Source organism: Myxine glutinosa, chromosome 2 (genome assembly GCF_964187855.1).
Source record: "Myxine glutinosa chromosome 2, kmMyxGlut1.1, whole genome shotgun sequence".
NCBI classification, from domain to species: Eukaryota; Metazoa; Chordata; class Myxini; order Myxiniformes; family Myxinidae; genus Myxine; species Myxine glutinosa.
The window spans coordinates 131,140,836-131,163,015 of NC_136262.1; the positions used below are offsets into that span (position 1 = coordinate 131,140,836).

General features: G+C 49.0%; 1 protein-coding gene across 3 annotated transcripts in view; it reads right to left on the minus strand.

The window, feature by feature from the left end:
- LOC137421255 (tubulin polymerization-promoting protein family member 3) overlaps positions 1–16,280 on the minus strand; it is a 70,549-nt gene extending 54,269 nt beyond the window's left edge. For 2 of the 3 annotated variants that reach the window (XM_068107130.2, XM_078771665.1), the window contains exon 1: positions 16,125–16,280. The gene's annotated coding sequence lies outside the window, so the exon portion shown is untranslated. Of the gene's footprint in view, positions 1–15,900 lie in introns of all 3 variants that reach the window. The other variant, XM_068107131.2, reaches the window with a different exon arrangement.
- Between the last annotated feature and the right edge of the window lie 5,900 nt (positions 16,281–22,180).

The following is a 22,180-nucleotide window of genomic DNA, read 5'->3' on the forward strand; positions in this document are numbered from 1 at the left end:
GGAATGGGTAGCGGGTTGCGGGGGTGTGACCCATGCATCGACACCAACAGGGGTAGTTGTTGGAGGGACCGGGGAGGCACGAGAGCCCCTTGGGGGTAATGTACTGTGGGGGCCCGGCCGGTTCGGCCCCGCGCTGACCCCGCAAGGGGCGACGCACGGGGTCCGGCCGGCGGGCAACGACTCGCATACGAGGTGGTCCCATAAGGTCCCACTCGCGCCGTATGACGGCAAGAGTGATCTACGCGCGTACCTGGCGCAGTTCGACTGTGTGTCTAAGGGTAACGGTTGGGGTGAGGACGAAGGTGGAGTACACCTGGTGGCCGCATTGCGCGGCGCGGCGGCGGAGGTGCTGACGGCATTACCAGCGGGTGCTCTCACCCTGCCAGCCCTCCGCGACGCCCTAATTAATCGATTTGGAATAGAACAGCAGAGCGAGCTTGTTAAAGCTCAGCTCGCGCTGCGAAAGCGCAAGCCCCAGGAAGCCATCGGGGAACTTGCCCACGACATTCGCCGCGCGGTGGGGATCGCACATGCTAGCATGGCAGCGGATTCCCGGGAAAGCCTGGCGCTGGACCATTTTATCCAGGCCCTCCCGGATATTGAGCTCCGGCAACAGCTCGCCATGTGGCGCCCGCAGACTCTGAGCCAGGCGGCTGACGCTGCGGCCCGTTGGGAAGCAGCGAGGCCCCTGGCCCGGGGGGGCGAGCGTCTCGCAATGGCGGTCCGCCAGGTGGGACCCCCGATGGAGGGCGGACCCCTTAGGGGGCCCGCCCCCGATGGAGGGCGGACCCCTTAGGGGGCCCGCCCCCGACGTGGGTCCTGACCTGGCGGGCATGGTCCGGAGGCTGGTGGACCAGCGCCTGGCAGGACCTGGACCATGGCAGGCGGCCCCGGAGGTGGCCCGCGGTGGACCACGAGCGGGTAATCCAATTCGGACCTACAGGGGGGGGAATTTGGAATTCCGGAGGCAAGCACCTTATCAGGTGAGGTGCTATACCTGCAACCGCGTGGGTCACCTGGCGCGGCACTGTCGAAACGCGCGCCGGGATGATCCCCGGCAGTTGAGGTCCTCAACTCCGCCCAGGGGGGAGCGGGTTAGCCGACCCCAGACACCCCCCCGCCAGACCCCGGGAAACTAGAAGGTGTCGGGCACGTAGGGCGGTGTTCGGCAGTAGAGGATGGAGGAGAGCCCTCATTGACGCGACAGGTCATTTATTGTGGCCAAATTGGAACCGGTAGCCTGACAATTAGATGCAAAATTGCCGGCGTGGGGGTAGACGCCGTAGTGGACACAGGAGCTAGCGCCACGATCATCAGCCCTGTGGTCCTTGATTCGAGCGCAGGTGGCTGGGATAAGATCCAGCGCCTGCAAAATTATAGTTTGCAGCTTGCTACCGGGGTAACGGCCCCGATCATAGGGCGTGGTTCTGTGACCCTCAAGTTAGGGTCGGTAAGGAGGGAGATAGATGTTTGGGTGGCGGAGGTGTGCGACCCATGTTTAATAGGGTTGGACCTGTTGACTGCCAGCGGTTGTAAAATCGACTTGTGCCGGGGGATCCTGCAGGTGGGAGTAGAAGAGCTGCCGTTAGGGGGAGTGAGCACGGCCGAGAGAGCGGAGCTGGAGGCTTCCGAGGCCGTGACCATCCCCCCAAGGGCCGAGGCGATAGTGCCGGCCCGGTGGGCAGCTCGCCCAACATGGCAGGAGTCCTGCGGCCTGGTCGAACCGGTGGCAGCGCAGTCCATACCGGGTTTAATCGTGGGCCGCACCCTTGTAAAAACGGACGGACCGGTAGTGGCCGTCCGAGTAATAAATATGAGTACAGAACCACGCACTATAGTAAGGGGCACGAGGGTAGCTGGCTGCACCCCCGTTGAGGAAGTCGCGACAGTGAGGGGCGAGAACGTCCAGCCGAGCCGACCCCGGGGGGAGCCTTCAATAACAAGTAGGAATTGGCCCGATCCCATTTGCGAGATGGTAAATCGTAGCAGCATAGAGTTGGGAGGTACCCAGAGGGAGGCCTTACACAAACTGGTTGGGTCCCATTTGGACCTCTTCTCCCTGTCCACCGAGGATATTGGACGTACGGGCCTGGTGAAACATCAGATCCACACCGGTGAGGCCCGGCCTATTCGTCAGGCCGCCCGACGGCTCCCTTGGAGCAAGAGGGCGGAAGCTGACGAGCAGGTTGAAAAAATGCTCGACGCAGGTGTGATCGAGCCCTCGGGAAGTCCTTGGATGTCACCTGTTGTGCTGGTCAAAAAGAAGGATGGGACCACGCGGTTCTGCGTGGACTATCGCCAGCTAAACAACGTGACACTCAAGGACTCATATCCCCTGCCAAGGATTGATGACACCCTCGATGCCGTTGCGGGCTCAAATTGGTTCACAACTTTGGACCTCAAGAGTGGGTATTGGCAGGTGGAGATGGATAGGGCAGGGAAGGAGAAAACGGCATTTTCCACAGGTAAGGGACTGTATCAGTTTACTGTGATGCCGTTTGGTTTGTGTAACGCCCCCGCCACCTTTGAAAGATTGATGGAGCATGTACTAGGCGGCATGCCATGGCAGTCATGCCTGGTGTACCTGGATGACGTCCTGGTACATGCCCAAACGTTCCCCCAGGCAGTAGCTAATTTGGACCAGGTGTTCGGGTGCCTCAGACAGGCAGGGTTGAAGCTGAACCCGAGCAAGTGCACTTTGTTTGCAAGAGAGGTGGCCTATCTAGGTCACGTGATTGGCCGCGAGGGGGTAAAAACGGACCCAGACAAAATTAAAGCGGTAGAGGAGTGGCCCGCACCACGTACCATCAAAGAGGTGCGGGGATTTTTGGGACTCTGCTCCTACTACCGGCGCTTTGTGGCGAAATTTGCGGAGTTGGCCCGTCCCCTCCACCGGCTTACGGAGAAGGGGACGCGATTTAATTGGACATGGGAGTGCCACGAGGCCTTCCAAAAATTGAAGGGGTGTCTAACATCCGCACCCCTTCTAGCTTACCCCACTAGTGATGGGACATTTACCCTGGACACGGATGCGAGCCAGGAAGGATTGGGCGCAGTTTTGTCTCAGACACAGGAGGGCGTGGAGAGAGTGATTGGTTATTATAGTCGGGCCTTAAGTAGGCCCGAGAGAAATTATTGCGTCACTCGCAAAGAGTTATTGGCTATGCTGGCTGCCATGAACCATTTCCACCCGTACCTGTACGGGCGGAAATTTTTGGTTAGAACTGACCATTCCTCCTTGCAATGGCTCCTTCGGTTCAAGGAACCGGAGGGCCAAATTGCAAGGTGGTTGGAAAAGTTGCAGCAGTACGATTTTGATGTGGCCCATAGGGCCGGGAAGGCCCATGGTAATGCGGACGCACTCTCTCGGCGTCCTTGTCTGGGAGAAAACTGCAAATTTTGTGCGAGACACGAGGAGAGGGAACAATTGGGCGATTCGGACCCGACCCTCGTTGTCCGGGCAACCCGGGTGAGAGGGCCAATTTTGCCACTAACTGCAGATGAGGAATTCGGAACTTTGGCATGGAGCACGGCCCAGCAGGAGGATCCTGTCCTGGGGCCAGTGTTCAATTGGGTCAAATTGGGGCAAAGACCAAAGGGGGAAGAGGTCACCCCCCTCGGGGCACAAACAAAGGCATATTGGGCTCAGTGGCAGACCCTGGAATTGAAAGGCAACATCTTGTATCGCAAGTGGGTGGAGGTTCCCTCTGATCGAACTTCCTGGCTGGTGATAGTCCCTGACAAATTCAAGAACGTCATATTGCAACAGGTGCATGGTACCCGCTCCGGCGGCCATTTGGGCAGGACAAAGACAATATCTCGGGTCCGCCGGAGGTTCTATTGGGTGAATATGGGGCGCGACATACAGGACTGGTGTCGGAGATGCGACGCCTGTTCTGCCAAAAAGGGACCAGCACGGAGGATGAGGGCCCCCCTTCAATTACATCAGGTGGGGGCCCCCCTTGAGCGGGTGGCTATGGATATTCTAGGACCGCTGCCCCGCACCCGCCAAGGTAATAAGTATATCCTCGTTGTAATGGACTATTTCACCAAGTGGCCGGAGGCCTACGCCCTCCCCAACCAAGAAGCAGGGGTGGTAGCGCAGGCCTTCGTGGAAGGATTTGTGTGCCGGCATGGGATTCCACAGGAGTTGCACACCGACCAGGGACGAAATTTTGAGAGCAAATTGCTAAAAGATGTGTGCAGTCTCCTGTCAATTCGGAAAACCAGAACAACGCCTTTAAGACCTCAATCTGACGGGATGGTGGAAAGATTCAATCGAACTCTAATCCAACAACTGGCACTGTTCACCACCACCCGTCAGGATGACTGGGACGAACATCTCCCTTACTTGCTCATGGCCTACCGAACCAGCCAGCACGGGGCCACCGCATGCAGTCCAGCGTTGCTTATGTATGGGCGGGAGTTACGGGCTCCCGCCGACTTGCTATGCGGTCCCGTGCCAGACACAGTGGTTAACCCGCCGAGGGAGGGGTACGCACGTCACCTAGAGGAAGGCATGGAGCTAGTCCATGCCTTCGCCCGCCGCCAACTCCATCTGGCGGGGGAAAAGATGAAGCGCAGGTACGACGACCGGAGCCAGGGGAGTCAATACGCTCCGGGGATGAAGATTTGGTTCTTTAATCCCCGGAGGCGGAAGGGGAGGTGCCCAAAACTCACCTCCCCCTGGCAAGGCCCAGGAGTCGTCCTGTCGCAAATCTGTGACGTGGTCATTAAGATCAAAATGGGGCCACGAGCCCTCCCTCGGATCGTCCACGCCGACCGGATAAGACCTTACACCGGCGAGCAGGCGCCCCCGTGGATTGCCTCGGCTTTAGATGCCGAGGCGGGACCCAGTACCTCTGAATAAGGGGGGCTTATTAGTGCCAGAGGACTGGGGGATTGAGGAGCGATGGGCCCGGTGGGTAAGGCTGGCACCCCTGCCACCCTTCCCATGTGGGGGCAAAGGAGCAATAGCTTATGGGGTGTATGGCAGTGAAAACTAGCCCGGGTGGGTTAGGTTATATTGATAGGGATCTAGCGAAGATGACAGTAGGTAACGTTAAGATTAGTTAGTGACTGATACCTGTAGTGGGGACGCAGGTAGATTAGTGTGGATGATAATGACGAGGGAGCGCAATAGTTTAAAGGGACGACTGGGAAGCGCAAGTTTCAGAAGGGAGTAGTTAGCTGAGATGATGCCGTGTGTGTGAGAATTGAACAGGTGTGATTGCACAGGTGTGCAACTGGACAGGTGTGTGGAGCCGTGTATGAGTAGTGAGTGTTGTGGATCAGCGCGAATGCGCTTGGGGAGAGAAGGGTGCAGGTGGCACCAGGTGTGAGAGCACAGGTGTGCAAGTACAGGTGTGTGGGGAGAGTTGGAGTAAGTGGTACGGAGTGGTGTGCATGGTGCGAAGGTGTGAATGGGGGAAGAGTGGACCCCCATCACGGATACCCGGGGCGGGTAGTGTAAGTGTTAGGTGGAGGGTACAGGTAAATTGTGGTTGGATATTGGCATTTGTGGTGCGGTTGCAGAATGGTGTTGTGGATGGGTGCATTAGTGTTGTGGAAATGGCTGGGCGTGTAGCCTGTTAGTGTGTGTAGTTGGTTGGGCACTCCACCACTGTGAGGATGTCGGCCAGGTGAGGCCGCAGGTGGGCTCTGGGAGCCGGTAGTTGTGAGTGGGTGCCTGAGGATCCCGGGTGTGGATCGGGTAGTCCAGTGCCAGAGAGGGCACCGAGTGGGGAGAGCGCCAGAGGGCCTGCCCCAGTTAGTTAGGTTAGGGTGAGGAGCTAGGTAAGCTCGGGTGGCAACTGCAGTGGTGGAGGTGTGCAGGTGGGTAGACCCGCTGGGAGAGGTACACGCCACAGCCCAGAAATTGTGCGAGGGCACCGGGAGATGAATCGGGGGAGTGAGACCCCAAATTGAAGAGCACCACAGTTTGGCCAATGGGAATTGGTTTTTAGAACCCATAGTGTAAGAGGGCCAATGGTTTGGCCGGAGAAAGACCCCGGGTAGTGTAAAGTTGTTAAAGTCATTTAGGAGATAGTTAGGATTGATGAACCTGTCGCACCATACGCAGCCACTTACCTGTGGTGATGATGATGACTCCACACCTGTGTTTTCTTTGTTTTGTTGCAGGAAATGAAATTGCTGTTGGATTTGTGAGACGCATCACGACGTGGATGAGACATTGGGGTGATTCCATCTCTCCCTCCTTAGGAGGGACTGATGATGAATTGGTGATGGCAAATTATGATGTTGAATTGGTAATGGCAAATTTTGATGTTGAGTTGAAAATGGCAAATTTTGATGAGAGTTGAAAATGGCAAATTTGATTGGTTAGGAGGGAGAGAAGACGAATTTGGTTTATGGGAGGAACGGGGAAGACAGTAGGGATGTTTGTTGATTTGTAAAGTAGATGTTTATGGGTAGTGTTGTGTTTTGTGGATGCAGTAAGGGGTAAGGGAGGGGCCATGTAGGTTACCTGGTGGGGGGGGGGGGCGTACGATAGGAACGTACCTGTCTCACCTGGTTCCCATGTGCCCCCAGTGTGCATCATCTTGTATTGCGTGCACTTTTGCGCCCTTACCACCTTACTCACTTGTCTGCTTCTTTTGTCTCCCACCTCCGAGGATCTGGCTTTGGGGTAGAGAGAGAGGAGAGAGAGGTGCTGGCTACGCAGTTGTGGGCCTGCACTTTCGCTGCTTGCTGCTTGGATCGATACACCATATGGACCGCAATGTTTGTGGCCACCCACAATGGACCGCAGCTCTTTTGCGGCCAAGCACCACCCATGGATGGACCTATGGGTCAACGTGGCACCTATGCCATACAAGGTGAACCACTAACAGTTGGCCCCCTGACGGCCACAATAGAGAAATGGACGCGGTTGGCGCCTTTCTTTATTTTTTGAAAGAGGCAAGAAGGCCAAGTGCACCACACGAAGGCAAGACCAGCAGCAGCCACACAATGATTCATAAACACTTTATTGGTGCACCGGATGGTGCTCACTGTGTGATGGGGTGGTGCTTGATGCTTGGAAGGGGTGCTCTGCACGTTATTAAAGGCCGTCGGCCACAGAGCACTCGTGGGTTGGTGTATCGATGCTGGCAAGCGTGCTCTCTCTATGCATAACATCTGCATGTGTTCCTCCAAAAACAGGTCCTGGATCGTAGTGTAAATATCAGCGTAGTCTTGTGTAAATAATGCTCCCTACCGGCTGTATGTTTAGTTTGAGAATTCTTTCCGGATTCGGTTATCCTGTGGGTGTGTTTCTGAGAGGAGAAGGGTGCAACGTCGCAGGGGGACATATTTACTCATTTGTGAATATCTGTAAAACTGTCGCACTCAGGGTAGAGTTAATAGTAGAGGGAACTACATTGCGTGCCACACTAAAGTAGGTAAAAATTTATCGGGTCGGGACGCCCCGAGGGTAGAGAAGGGTGCAATGTTGCGAATATGGAATTTGGCCTCCATATCCGCTTGTAAATATTCCCCTATTTTCCCCAATACTCCCCAACTATCCCCAATCCCCCATTCCCTAGTCCCATTGTCTGTAAACAACAATCAGTAGAGCCGACCTTCCCCTTTTTCCCCCATTAAATGTCGTGCCCAGGTCCACCGCATCACACGTAGACAACTTTCGGACATCTTGCTAGTTATTCTTAGTCTATGTCAGTTAAGGACTCGTTTCCATTAATTATGACTCTTCGTTGCACCAGAATGTGATTATATGGCACCAGTAGTGAGTTTAGGACCTTTCCCGTACCTCCTCCCATCTTCTTCCCCGTCTACAACAACAGAGGGGCGCTGCGCGGGGGGGAGTGTGCGTCCTCCCACCGGCTCGGTTCGCCGCCATCGACAATGCGCTCCAGACGATGCGCTCCAGACCATGCGCTCCACGGGGTTACCACGAAGGGGCTCCTTGTCAGCTCCTCGTCAGGGGCGGAGCCGGTAACCCCCCCCGCACGCACCCAATGAGAAGCAACGTGCCGATTCCACGAGGCGGAGCTGACGAGCTGAGGGCGTGTCACTCCCCGCCGGATATACGCGGCCACGTAGCGGACGTGACGTCAGATGCGCCTGAACTACAGAGAGCAGAGGAAGCCACCGCCACCCCCAGCGCGACGATACCTCCCCGCATCTTTGGACCGGACCGAACCGGGTCGATTCTGCCCTGAGCCCAGGTGCACCTGGAGCCATCGATACCCGCTTTCCTGCTATCAATCCCCGTGTGAGTCAGCCTTGTCCCGTTTGCCTGTCGTCTGTTGGGGTTAATATAAGGTTGTGTCTAAGTGCCCACCTTTCTGTGCTGTACCTCTCGTCCCTGTAATCTGACCTTCCGCACGAATATAATCTCCTCCGGAGGTCTTGAGAACCGTATCCCTGGTGTCGTCATTTTAATCCCAGCCGTGTGTCTGTTCCTTCATTGACCTAGCATCGCGCGACTAGTCAACGTTCGGGTATAATATCGAGTATAATCTTGTGCAGACGTGGTCATCCCAAAACCGCTCGGTGAATAACATCCAAGCCACGTCTGTAACAATATATATATATATATATATATATATATATATATATATATATATATATATATATATATATATATATATATATATATATATATGTATATATATATGTATGTATGTATGTATGTATGTATATATATGTATATATATATATATATATATATATATATATATATATATATATATATATATATATATATATATATATATATTGTGCGGATCTCCCGAAGCCCGTTCCATGTTACAAAGGGGGGATTAAACCCCTTTTTTCCCTTGGGTCTTCGTGTCCACGAGGCCGAATCGCCACTTCCGCAGCAAGCGTGAAAAAGGGTATCGGGTCGACGCCGCACATACCTTTGCCCCACCACTGACGAAAACGGGGACCGGACCTCGCACAAGCCACGCTTAATCGATTACGCCCGAGCGGTGTGCATATCACGTGACTCGTGCCGTTACTTTTATGGAACCCGATTCGAGCGGTTTTATTCGAACTATGCTAGGCCAATTAATGGAAGGGACGGGAACGGTCAAATCAGAGGAAGAACACGATTTATTATTTATGTACAGGATTCGAAGAAACACAGAGCAGGCACTTAAACGATGTTAACTAATTCCCAGACACAGGGCCCACTCACGCACACGGTGAGAAGAAGAAAGGAAGTTTGCGCGCCAAACGCGCTTTGCCGTCGGTCGCTCCGGGACAGCTCGCCCGGCGTGGCCCTCTGGCGGTCACGGCACGTATGCAGGAAAATGCAGGCAGGGAGGAGATCGCGCGTCTGTGGCCCGGAATGGGTCGTCTTCCCAAGCGCGATTAATACAGCGCAGAGCGCAGGGCACGGGGCACGGGGAAAGTTCGTGTGCTATTGCAAACAGTTCAACCCACTCGTTCTGCTGCGGTTCTCACTCGTACTTCTCTGATACCCCGATTGACTCGACTCATGAGCTGCACGACTCAAATGTTCCTCGACTCTCACTCTCTGGGGCACTCCCTCTCCGACTCTGAACTCAGAACCCCAGCTCCACTGACCTGAACTCAGAACTCAGGCGGCGGGGCTCGGAGCAGGGTTTTATGGCTCCGCCCGGCCCGATCCGAATGTTCCATGCTCCGCCTCCCGTTGCCGTGGTTAGCCACTCCCCTCGAGCTATGATTGGTGGCTCACGCTTACCGGCCACTTGTGCCAGACTTGTTCAGGCCGAGAACGTGGCATTTCAGCACCAAAAGAACACCCTACTCACGGGCCTGCTCAACGCAAAACTAACACAGGAAAGGAGACTACCTTGCATTTACTAAGAAATAACTATACTATCGCGAGGCTACATGTTGTGGTGCATCTACCTACGACGGGGCTTATCCTTTATTCCAAAACCACAACTATATATATATATATATATATATATATATATATATATATATATATATATATATATATATATATATATATATATATATATATATATATATATATATATATACATACATATATATATATATATATATCTATATATATATATATATATATATATATATATATATATATATATATATATATATACATATATATATATATATACTCCTGGTGTGTACCCTGGATTAGAATAGGTACACCGTATCCCTGCGTGTCGTAGGAGGCGACTAAGAGGGTTGGCGTCAGGAAGGGCATCCGGCCATAAAAACATTGCCTCAAAAAAAGAGAACCATGACAATTACAACTACATATGGGCAGGGTACAGCCCGAAGTGGAGATCGCTTTCTGAGGTTTGGGACATGGAATGTAGGGACAATGACAGGGAGATCAGGAGAAGTGGTGGAAGTATTGATCAGAAGAAGAGTGGACATATGTTGTGTGCAAGAGACGAGATGGAAGGGAAGTGGTGTGAGAATGGTGAAGGGTAGGCAGGGACAGAAATACAAGTTTGCGTGGCAAGGGTGCCCGGAGGACGTGAATGCTGTTGGTGTCCTGTTTTCTGAGGAGTTTGTAAACAGTGTGGTGAGTGTGACTAGAGTGAGAGGTTGATGATTGTGAAAATGATGATTGGAAAGCTCTTGGTGAACGTCATCTCGGGATATGCTCCGCAGGTTGGTCGGAGCGATGAAAATAAGGACAAGTTCTGGTGTGCGATAGAGAAGCTGATGGAAAACGTGAAAGATGAGGAAGTTGTCATGGTAGGAGAAGACCTAAATGGACATGTGGGAAGGAGTATGGACGGTTTTGAAGGAGTTGATGGGGGTTACGGATATGGTGTGGGAAATGGAGAAGGTGAAAGGATTTTGGAGTTTGCTGATGGAGCGGATTTGTTGATTTGTAATACTCAGTTCCAGAAAGAGGATAATAAGCTTGTTACATACACGTCAGGTGGGTCGACGACAACCGTTGACTACCTGATGGTGCGTAGACGAGAGAGGGGGCACCTCCGGGACACAAAGGTGATCCCGGGGGAGGAGGCTGTTTCAACGCACCACTTGGTTGTCTGCGACATAAGGGTGAAAGGTGCGAGGAGAGCTCGGCAGGTGAAGTACCAACTGAGAATGAAGGTGTGGAGGTTGGAAGAGGTGACAGTGAGGAAGGCATTAAAAGAGAGGCTGAGTAGGGTAGAGGATGATGTGGTTGAGCTTGAAAGTGGTTGGATGTCAATGAAAGACAGTCTGTTGGGAGCCGTTGGTGAGGTATGTGGATGGACAAAAGGACCACCGAGGCACTCGGAAACATGGTGGTGGGATGATGAAGTTGGAAAGATGATTGACGAGAAGAGGAAGAAGTTCAAGGAGTGTATTTGTAGTGTTTGTGATATTACATTTTTATAAGCAATTTAGGTTGAATTTTATTTTTATTTTTAAAGAACCCCTCAGCACACACATACGGGAGGGGAAGGTGTAGACTGGAAGTTTGGGACGATTACACCTCACCACCACGTAATTAAAAACACCTCACCACCACGAAATTAAAAACATCTCACCACCACGAAATTAAAAACATCTCACCACCACGAAATTAAAAACACCTCACCACCACGAAATTAAAAACACCTCACCACCACGAAATTAAAAACATCTCACCACCACGAAATTAAAAACACCTCACCACCACGAAATTAAAAACACCTCACCACCACGAAATTAAAAACATCTCACCACCACGAAATTAAAAACACCTCACCACCACGAAATTAAAAACACCTCACCACCACGAAATTAAAAACACCTCACCACCACGAAATTAAAAACACCTCACCACCATGAAATTAAAAACACATCACCACCACGTGATTAAAAACACCTCACCACCACGAAATTAAAAACATCTCACCACCACGAAATTAAAAACACCTCACCACCACGAAATTAAAAACACCTCACCACCACGAAATTAAAAACACCTCACCACCACGAAATTAAAAACACCTCACCACCACGAAATTAAAAACACCTCACAACCACGAAATTAAAAACACCTCACCACCACAAAATTAAAAACACCTCACCACCACGTGATTCACAACAGCTCACCACCACGCAATGGCAATAGCGTGGTGGTGAGCTGTTGTGAATCACGTGGTGGTGAGGTGTTTTTAATAACATGGTGGTGAGGTGTTTTTAATAACATGGTGGTGAGGTGTTTTTAATTTCGTGGTTCACAACACCTCACCACCATGTAATTCAAAACATCTCACCACCATCATACTAAAATACGCCATTTCGTGTCTGTCTGATGAATTTTTGACGCCAATACATTCCGTCTTTGCTTATCCAATCACAACCAAACTTGACAGGATGACGAAGGGTTACACAATGAATGTTGTAGCCCATTCATTTGCCCCCCTCCCCAAGGGGGTTTTCTCCCCCGAGCGGGTTTTCACCACCATTGCCGTCAATGGGGTTGCATGTTGAGGTGTATATCAATGTTAAGTTAGCTTTATCGTGGCGTTTCTCCAAGGCCGCTTTGAATAACAAAACTAACGATAATTGCATAATATTAATGTTATTACAAAACAATACACCATTAGTATCCCACCATCCCATAATATTTTTCCTCCTTGAACAACCATCGAGTCAACGTTTATAAATAGCTTATCATGGCATTTTCATGGGAGCAACGGCCCAACGGCCTTCACCAGAAGCAAAAATATGATAAACCACAAACACGTATGATTAGCTTTTTAAACAGTCGCTAATACTGTTTATAACACTAAATAAAGAAATTTGGAGGAATCCCGACATCTGTGAGGTAAGTTTTACTTACAGAACTGAGCTAAGATCTACTGTACTCTATATACCCCACAAGGGTTGGGATAACATAACCCTTCATGGTGCTAACATGGCGTTTTTCATGGCGGCCTTTTGAAACTCGCTCTTTCTGTTTAAAACGAAACTGAAAGGGAGGAAGCCCGGGGTCTGCTCATTTACCAAGTAGCTAGCTAGCGCTTGCCAAGCCAGCCGTTCCTTAACGGTTTTGAATGGAGTGCTTGCTCGAATGCTTAAACCACTTGGCGATCTCTCCACAATAAACTTGGTAAATGAACACACACCCAATGTTCTTGAGATTCGACCAAAGATCGACTGTAATCTATATACCCCAAAGAGGAATGACCCTTCCTGCCGCTTCCGTAGTTGTTTGTGTGTACTAGTGTAATTAAAAACACCTCACCACCACATAATTCAAAACACCACACCACCACATAATTCAAAACACCACACCACCACGTAATTCAAAACACCACACCACCACGTAATTCAAAACACCACACCACCACGTAATTCAAAACACCTCAGCACCACGTAATTAAAAACACCTCACCACCACGTAATTAAAAACACCTCACCACCATGTAATTCAAAACACCTCAGCACCACGTAATTCAAAAGACCTCAGCACCACGTAATTAAAAACACCTCACCACCACGTAATTAAAAACACCTCAGCACCACGTAATTCAAAACACTTCACGACCACATGATTCACAACACCTCACCACCACGTGATTCAAAACACGTCAGCACCACGTAATTCACAACACCTCACCACCACATGATTCACAACACCTCACCACCACGTAATTAAAAACACCTCAGCACCACGTAATTCAAAACACCTCACGACCACATGATTCACAACACCTCACCACCACGTAATTCAAAACACCTCACCACCACGTGATTCACAACACCTCACCACCACGTAATTCAAAACATCTCACCACCACGTGATTCAAAACACCTCACAACCACGTTATTAAAACACTTCACCGCCACAGAAAGAAAAGTTTGAGGGAGTAGTTCAGTGACAACACAAACACTGCCCAGATATGTAGATATATAGATAGATGACTGTATGTACCTCAGTTGCTGTTTTGTCATGGTTTACACCAATCATAATACAAACAATTATTTTGCACAAATGTATTTGTAATATATGTGATGTTACATTTTATAAACAATTGAAGTTGAAGAGTTAAGTTGAAAAACAAAAAAAATAAAAAATAAAAATAAAAAATATTAAAATTACATTTTTCAACATTTTTCAAAACCAATATCCTTAGGACATACACATGGGAGAGATAGGTGCATACCAGAAGTTTGGTATGATTAGACAGACACTACACAGATATATATACATGACATGACCAAAAGTATGTGGACACACGAACATCTCATTCCAAAATCATGGGCATTGATATGGAGTTGGTCCCCCCCTTTGCTGCTATAACAGCCTCCACTCTTCTGGGAAGGCTTTCCACTGGATGTTGGAACATTGCTGTGGCGATTTGCTTCCATTCAGCCACAAGAGCATTTGTGAGGTCGGGCACTAATGTTGGGCGATTAGGCCTGGCTCGCAGTCGACGTTCCAATACATCCCAAAGGTGTTCGAAGGGGTTGAGGTCAGGGCTCTGTGCAGGCCAGTCAAGTTCTTCCACACCGATCTCGACAAACCATTTCTGTATGGACCTCGCTTCGTACATGTGGGCTATGCCATGCTTTCCCTCGTGGTCCCCATGTGCTTGCTGTCTTTGTCTTTCCCTCGCGGTCCCCCTGTACTGTCTTTGTCTTTCCCTCGTGGTCCCCATGTGCTGTCTTTGTCTTTCCCTCATGGTCCCCCTGTACTGTCTTTGTCTTTCCATCGCGGTCCCCATGTGCTGTTTTTGTCTTTCCCTCGTGGTCCCCATGTGCTGTCTTTGTCTTTCCCTCGTGGTCCCCCTGTACTGTCTTTGTCTTTCCCTCGCGGTCCCCATGTGCTGTCTTTCCCTCGCGGTTGTCAGCTCTTTCACGAGCCTCGATTCAGTATAGAAAAAAAAGAAAAAAAAAAGAAAAAAAACAAGAAAGGGCCTTCCCCAAACTGTTGCCACAAAGTTGAAAGCACACAATCGTCTAGAATGTCATTGTATTCTGTCGCGTTAAGTTTTCCCTTCACTGGAACTAAGGGGCCTAGCCTGTACGATGAAAAACAGCCCCAGACCATTATTCCTTCTCCACCAAACTTTACAGTTGGTACTATGCATTCGGGCAGGTAGTGTTCTCCTGGCATCAGCCAAACCCAGTTTAGTCCGTCGGACTGCAAGATGGTGAAGCGTGTTTCATCACTCCATGGAACGCGTTTCCACTGCTCCAGAGTCCAATGGCGGCGAGCTTTACACCACTCCAGCCGACGCTTGGCATTGCGCATGGTGATCTACGGCTTGTGTGCGGCTGCTCAGGCATGGAAACCCATTTCATGAAGCTCCAAACAAACAGTTGTTGTGCTGACGTTGCTTCCAGAGGCAGTTTGGAACTCGGTAGTGAGTGTTGCAACCGAGGACAGACTATTTTTACGCGCTACGCGCTTCAGCACTCGGCGGTCCCGTTCTGTGAGCTTGTGTGACCTACCACTTCGCGGCTGAGCTGTTGTTGCTCCTAGACGTTTCCACTTCACAAAAACAGCACTTACATTAAACGGGGCAGCTCTAGCAGGGCAGAAATGACGAACTGACTTGTTGAAAAGGTGGCATCCGATGACGGTGCCGCGTTGAAAGTCACAGAGCTCTTCAGTACAGCCCATTCTACTGCCAATGTTTGTCTATGGAGATTGCATGGCTGTGTGCTTGATCATAAATACCTGTCAGCAATAGGTGTGGTTGAAACAGCCAAATCCACTAATTAGAAGGGGTGTCCGCATACTTTTGGCTATGTAGTGTGTGTGTGTGTGTGTGTGTATGTGCGTGCGTGCGTGTACAAACGAAAACCATTTTGCATCGACAGTAATGGGGAAAATGTCGGCAGGTGCTTTATAAAGCAGAATGCGATTGTGGGATGTGGGTGGAGAGTTCGCTGATGAACAAATCATGAACGGACGATGTACGGAACCGCGTGCAGCAGCAGCAGGTCGTGCAGGGTGCGTACTCAGTGCGGACCGTGGACGAGTTGGATGGAAGGGAGTAACAGAGAACGGTCGAGGCGAGGTTCACCGGCTTGAAATGGACCACGAAGGAAGATGAGGTTCAATTGAGAACGGCGATCGATCGTTCACAAGTGAAGTTCAAATAGGGACGAGGGTGGGGGCTATTTACAGATTATTATATAAATCAACGATGAAAGAGAAAACGGAAAAAAACGTCGATACGTACAGGAGATGGATGTGAAACCAGAACGCGGGAGTTGCTGGGAGTTCGGAGTTGTGAGGTGGAAAGTTGGACTTGGGAATTATGTAAATAGAGGGAAAGAGATAGCAACTAGCACGACAAAATCCGATCAACGAGATATCGTGACGTAACTTCGCGGCCTTTTCGGGGGCGGTGAAAACTTGAAAACTTTATTTTTTATCTTGCTCATTTAACACTCCATTCGGTTTTTAATTGTAATTATTTTTCTTCCCGTTATCGTTTTTAAAAGTTATATTTGCTTCTTTAGAAAAAGGATTCGCTTCACAACTTTGTGTCCAATCAGCAGGAAGCACTGAACCCTACTCGCAGCACCTTTAATGGCGACCTCGATAGTTCCTCATGTGCCCGAGGTTATTATTACAGACAAGGTCTGCTGTTTATAAGATATCTGTGAATTGTTATACGATTTGTGGTAATGACGGTTGTTGTTGTTTTTTAAATGTTAATGCATGCACATTTGCAGCCTCAATGGTGTTTTTTTGGGGGGGTTTACGCATGCGCATTGCGCAGTCTCAATGTTGTTTTTGTTGTACTGTTTGCGCATGCGCATTTGCAGCCTCTGCCTCAATGGTGGTTTTTTGGGGGGGTTTACGCATGCGCAGCCTCAATGTTGTTTTTGTTGTACTGTTTGCGCATGCGCATTTGCAGCCTCAAAGCTGCGGTGTGCTGCTGTGCTCGACGCAGTAACCGAAACGAGAACTGAACCAACAGTTTTTATTTCTTCAGCAAAAGCAAATGGACTTTTCTTTGCTATCAGTATGTAGAGAATTCGGGTTATACCAACGGTTTGTGCATGATGGACTCGTTACGGTGAAGCAAAATACATAGGCCATTTGGCCCATCACGCGGACCACATCAACACCCCCGAAATCCAATGGGGATATCGATTTATTATTTATTATTTACAAAAATCGAAGATTTTCCTGGTATGTTGGTTGGTCTTGTGCGTTATTCTGTCTGTTGTGTATGTCAGTTGCCAACAGGTCAATTTTCAACCGATCTCCACGAAACTTCACCAACCGGTAGTGTTGGTCATAAGCAATAAGCCTATTGTTTTGGGGGTCTAAACGTCAATAGGTCAACATAGGCCAAAGGTCACCAGCTTAGTCAAATTTCTAAAATCCGCAATTTTCATCCGATTGACTTGAAATTTTAAGAGGACTTGCATATCTGGGCACTGAATTGAACCACCAATTATTTTTAAGGTCAACATAGGCCAAGTTTCTAAAATCCTCAATTTTCATCCAATTAACTTGAAATTTGAAGAGGATTTGCATATCTGGTCACTGAATTCAACCACCAACTAATTTTTGAGGTCAACATAGGCCAAAAGGTCAACATAGGCCAAATGGTCAACATAGGCCAAGTTTCTAAGATCCTCAATTTTCATCCGATCGACTTGAAATTCTAAGAGGATTTGCATACCAGGTCACTTAATTCAACCACCAACTATTTTTGAGGTCAACATAGGCCAAAAGGTCAACATAGGCCAAGTTTCTAAAATCCTCAATTTTCATCCAATTAACTTGAAATTTGAAGAGGATTTGCATATCTAGTCACTGAATTCAACCACCAACTATTTTTGAGGTCAACATACGCCAAAAGGTCAACATAGGCCAAAAGGTCAACATAGGCCAAGTTTCTAAAATCCGCAATTTTCATCCGATTGACTTGAAATTTTAAGAGGACTTGCATATCTGGACACTGAATTCAACCACCAACTATTTTTGAGGTCATCATAGACCAACTTATTTTAGGGACTTCACAAGTATCGTGCTATGCACGACATATTTCTTGTTTATTTATTTCCATTACGTTGGAATGATCCAGTCTATCAGCAAAATCGGCGAGGTTATAAAATCAATTTAAAATTATATCTGGATTTTGTCAATAGAAATGTCAAACTTTGATTTAAGTGGTATTAAATTTTGAATCTGTAGTACATGAACCCGATATTGAAAATAGGTCAGGTTCTCACACGGACGTTTTATAAAATACAACCACTCCGTCCAAGGCACTGATCTCGATAGAGATCAGTGATTTGGACTCTTCTCTTCTCGGAAGCTCTTCTGCCTCTTCCATTATCCAGCAGAAGAGGCGGTTAGAAGAGGCGAAAGAGAAGAGGTTATACTTACGCAGCAAAACTTGCAAGTGAAAACACAATCTGGATATTTGCATCAACTTGTGATGTAGCGTCATCTTTGTCTAATTCTTCCATCATGAGCGCGAGTAATACATGTTTGGCCGCCATCTTGCTTCTCTCCTGCCTGTTCGGCGCAAAGCAATCTTCCGGAAGAGGCTTCTGTCTTCGGAAGAGAACAAATCGCACGCGCCTCTGTACTTAATTCTTTCCACTATTCCACCTCACTCAACATGTCAACTTTCCTACCCATAACCGTGGGCACATTCTGGACCTTGTCTGCTCCACTGGATTAATTTTGCACCATCTCTCTGGCTCCGACCTCACCCTCTCTGACCACTTAGCCATCACTATGACCATCAACATCCCCACCCCAGCACCACGTCATTATCGCACTATCAACTTCCGTAAGCTAAACGCTCTTTCACCTACCTCGTTCTCATCCACCCTCTCTGAAAAAATGTCCACTTCCCCCTTCATTGACCTCCACACCCCTTCTGAACTCACTGACTACTACAACCACACTCTCTCCTCCTGCCTTGACCAGCTTGCGCCTATAAAAACCAAAACAGTTTCTTTCACCCATTCTGCTCCCTGGTTTACCCCTGAACTCCGCCTGATGAAAACTCGTGCTCGCCAACTTGAAAGACTCCGCAATAAAAACAAGTCTCACAATTCACTCCCAAGCCTACAAGGACCACCTACAACACGACAAAGATGCCCTCTCCCGCGCCCGCTCCGCCTACTACTCTCAAATTATCCACTCTGGCTCCGGAAACCCAAAAGCACTCTTCTCTACAATATCAAACTCCTCAGCCCCCTGAACACCACCACCCAGTCATTCACAGTAGACAACTGCATCTCCTTCCTTTCATTCTTCCAATGCAAAATTGACAACATCGACAACAGTTTAAACACCACTGCACCCGCTCCCCCTCAAACCACCTGCCCCCCCTTATCCTGCCAACCCCTGTCTCAGTTCTCCCCAGTCTCCCCTACTGACCTCTCTGAACTCCTCATAGGAATGAAAACTGCCACCTGCACTCTTGACCCCATCCCCTCCAGCTTTGTCAAGGCCTCCCTTCCTGCTCTCTCTCTCCACTTATCACTGCAACAATAAACTCCTCCCTGTCTACAGGCATCGTCCCACCATCCCTCAAAATAGCTGCTGTTACCCCCATTCTGAAAAAACCTGGACTCAACCCTGACACCCTAAACAACTTCAGACCCATCTCCAACCTACCCTTTCTGTCAAAAGTTTTGGAACGCGCTGTAGCCACTCAACTCAAACATCACCTCTCTGCCAATAACCTGTATGAAACATTCCAATCCGGATTCCGCTCCAACCACAGTACTGAAACTGCTCTCCTCAAAATCACCAACGACCTTCTCCTCTCCTCTGACGCTGGCAACCTCAACATTCTCATCCTCCTCGACCTCAGCGCCGCCTTTGACACCATCAATCACACCATCCTCCTCACCCGACTTGAAACCACCTTTAACATTACCGGCACTGCCCTCTCTTGGATCAAATCATACCTCTCTGACAGACGCCAGTTCATCTCCATCAATAACTGCAAATCCCCCACTGCTCCCCTCCCCCAAGGTGTCCCCCAAGGTTCAGTTCTTGGCCCCCTCCTCTTCATCCTGTACCTGTCCCCCCTTGGTCACTTAATCCGCCGTCATGGTCTCCAATTCCACTGCTTCGCCGATGACATCCAGCTTTTCATCTCCACCAAGTCCATCTCCACCGCCACCCACTCTATCCTGACAAACTGCATCACTGAAATAAAATCCTGGCTTCAAATCAACTTCCTCAAACTTAACGATGATAAATCTGAAATAATCATCATTGGCCCAAAAACGCTCAACAAATCCACCCATAACCTTGCCCTCAACATCGATGGTTTCCCAGTATCCACCTCCCCTCACATCCGGAATCTTGGCATCATATTTGATCAAACCCTCTCCTTCGACAAATACACTAAACAGATCACAAAGACAGCCTTCTTTCACCTGAAAAACATCGCCTGTCTCCGTCCATCCCTCTCCTCCATGGCTGCAGAAACCCTCATCCACGCCTTCATCACCTCCCGTCTGGACTACTGCAACAGCCTCCTCTTTGGTTCACCCTCAATAATCACCAATAAACTCCAATACATTCAGAACTCCGCTGCCCGTCTCCTCACCCATTCCCGGACCCGTGACCACATCACCCCCGTCCTTTACAAGCTTCACTGGCTCCCCATCCCCCAGAGAATCCAGTACAAAATCCTCCTCTTGACCTACAAAGCCCTCCATAACCAGGCCCCATCCTACCTGACTGACTTCCTCTCCAGACACACTCCCACCCGCAACCTCCGCTCTGCTGGTACCAACCTCCTGACCCCCCCCCCCCCCCCCCATACGGACGAAATTCAGATCCTGGGGGGACAGGGCCTTCTCCATCGCTGCTCCCACCCTCTGGAACTCACTACCTCACACCATCAGAGACTCCTCCTCACTCACCACATTCAAACATCACTCAAGACCCACCTGTTCAACACTGCATTCAACATTTAACCCACAGCATTTAACCCCTGACTATCTCTTCTCCTTCTCCTTCCTTTTGCTTTGTTTATTTACCTATTGATTTTTGTCTTTTTGCACTTGCTTTTTGTACTCTGTCAAAGCGCCTTTGGGCTTCTTGAAAAGCGCTATATAAAATAAATGTATTATTATTATTATTATTATTCCTGAAGGGGTTCGTTGTGAGAATATAGTGGGGATTTGATCGATATTTTATACTTTATATGAAGAAAATGAAGACGAACCAACGAGAGGATTCACTGTACATAGTTTTTTTTTTTTTTTTTGTATACAAGATCGAGGCTCGTGAAAGAGCTAACATTAATCCCACAAAAAGTCAAACCGACACATAAAACACAAAATAAGGGGAGCGGTAGACAAGATGGGGAGAGAGGGCGAAGGGCACAAACACAACATTTGAGAGCAGGGACATCGAGAGAACTGTGGGAGGGAGAGGGCTTGGGGGGAGGTGGGAGGTATATAAAACATATGGACACTGCAAGGACTTCCAGGAAAGAAGTTGGAATTTCAAAAAAAGTGTATCTGGGGTGAATTAGCGGGGGTAGAAAAGATCAAGGTTTTGGATGGGGGAAGATAAGAGATGGTGGTGAACAGCTGTTTTAAAGACCTGGAGGGAGGAGTGGGATTGAAGGGAGTGGGGGAGTTTGTTCCAGAGGTGGGAGAAAAGGGGAATGAAAGAGTGAAGGTGAGCAGAGAGCCTAGATTTTGGCAGTTTTACCATCAGAGGGTTGCTGGCAGATCTTGTAGGAATATTTGGGGGACAGAGCACAGAGAGAGAGCTGGGGGAGCAAGGCCGGAGAGGAGTCGGTAGAAGAAAAAATAAAAAATGAAGTTAAAAAAAAATTAGGTTTAGTCGTAACTAATTTGAAAGCTTTTGAAATACTATATGGGACCCCTTGGAAAGCTCTTCCTGGCAGCAGGGGACCGAGTTGGGGTTGTTGAAGTCAAATTGTACAGTACCGGTATGCGGAAGTTCAGCGGGTACCTGCCTGCAGCCACTGAACTGAAAATATATTTTAAATTCAGTGGTACCTGCTAGTGATGTAATATACGTTCCGTTACATGGAACCTCAGTGCAGGAGGGCTAGGCCTTCACTAGGCCTATCAAGCCTGTGCTATGATTGTCAATCTATGCTTGGTTTCCCATGCTCTATCCTTTTTAAATGCTGAGCATGAAGCAAGGAAGCAGCAGCAGCACCATTTTTGAAGTGTTTGGTATGACTCAGCCGGGGTTTGAACTACCTTCCTCTAACCATAATGCCAACATGTCTAGTAAAGACACATATAAGGA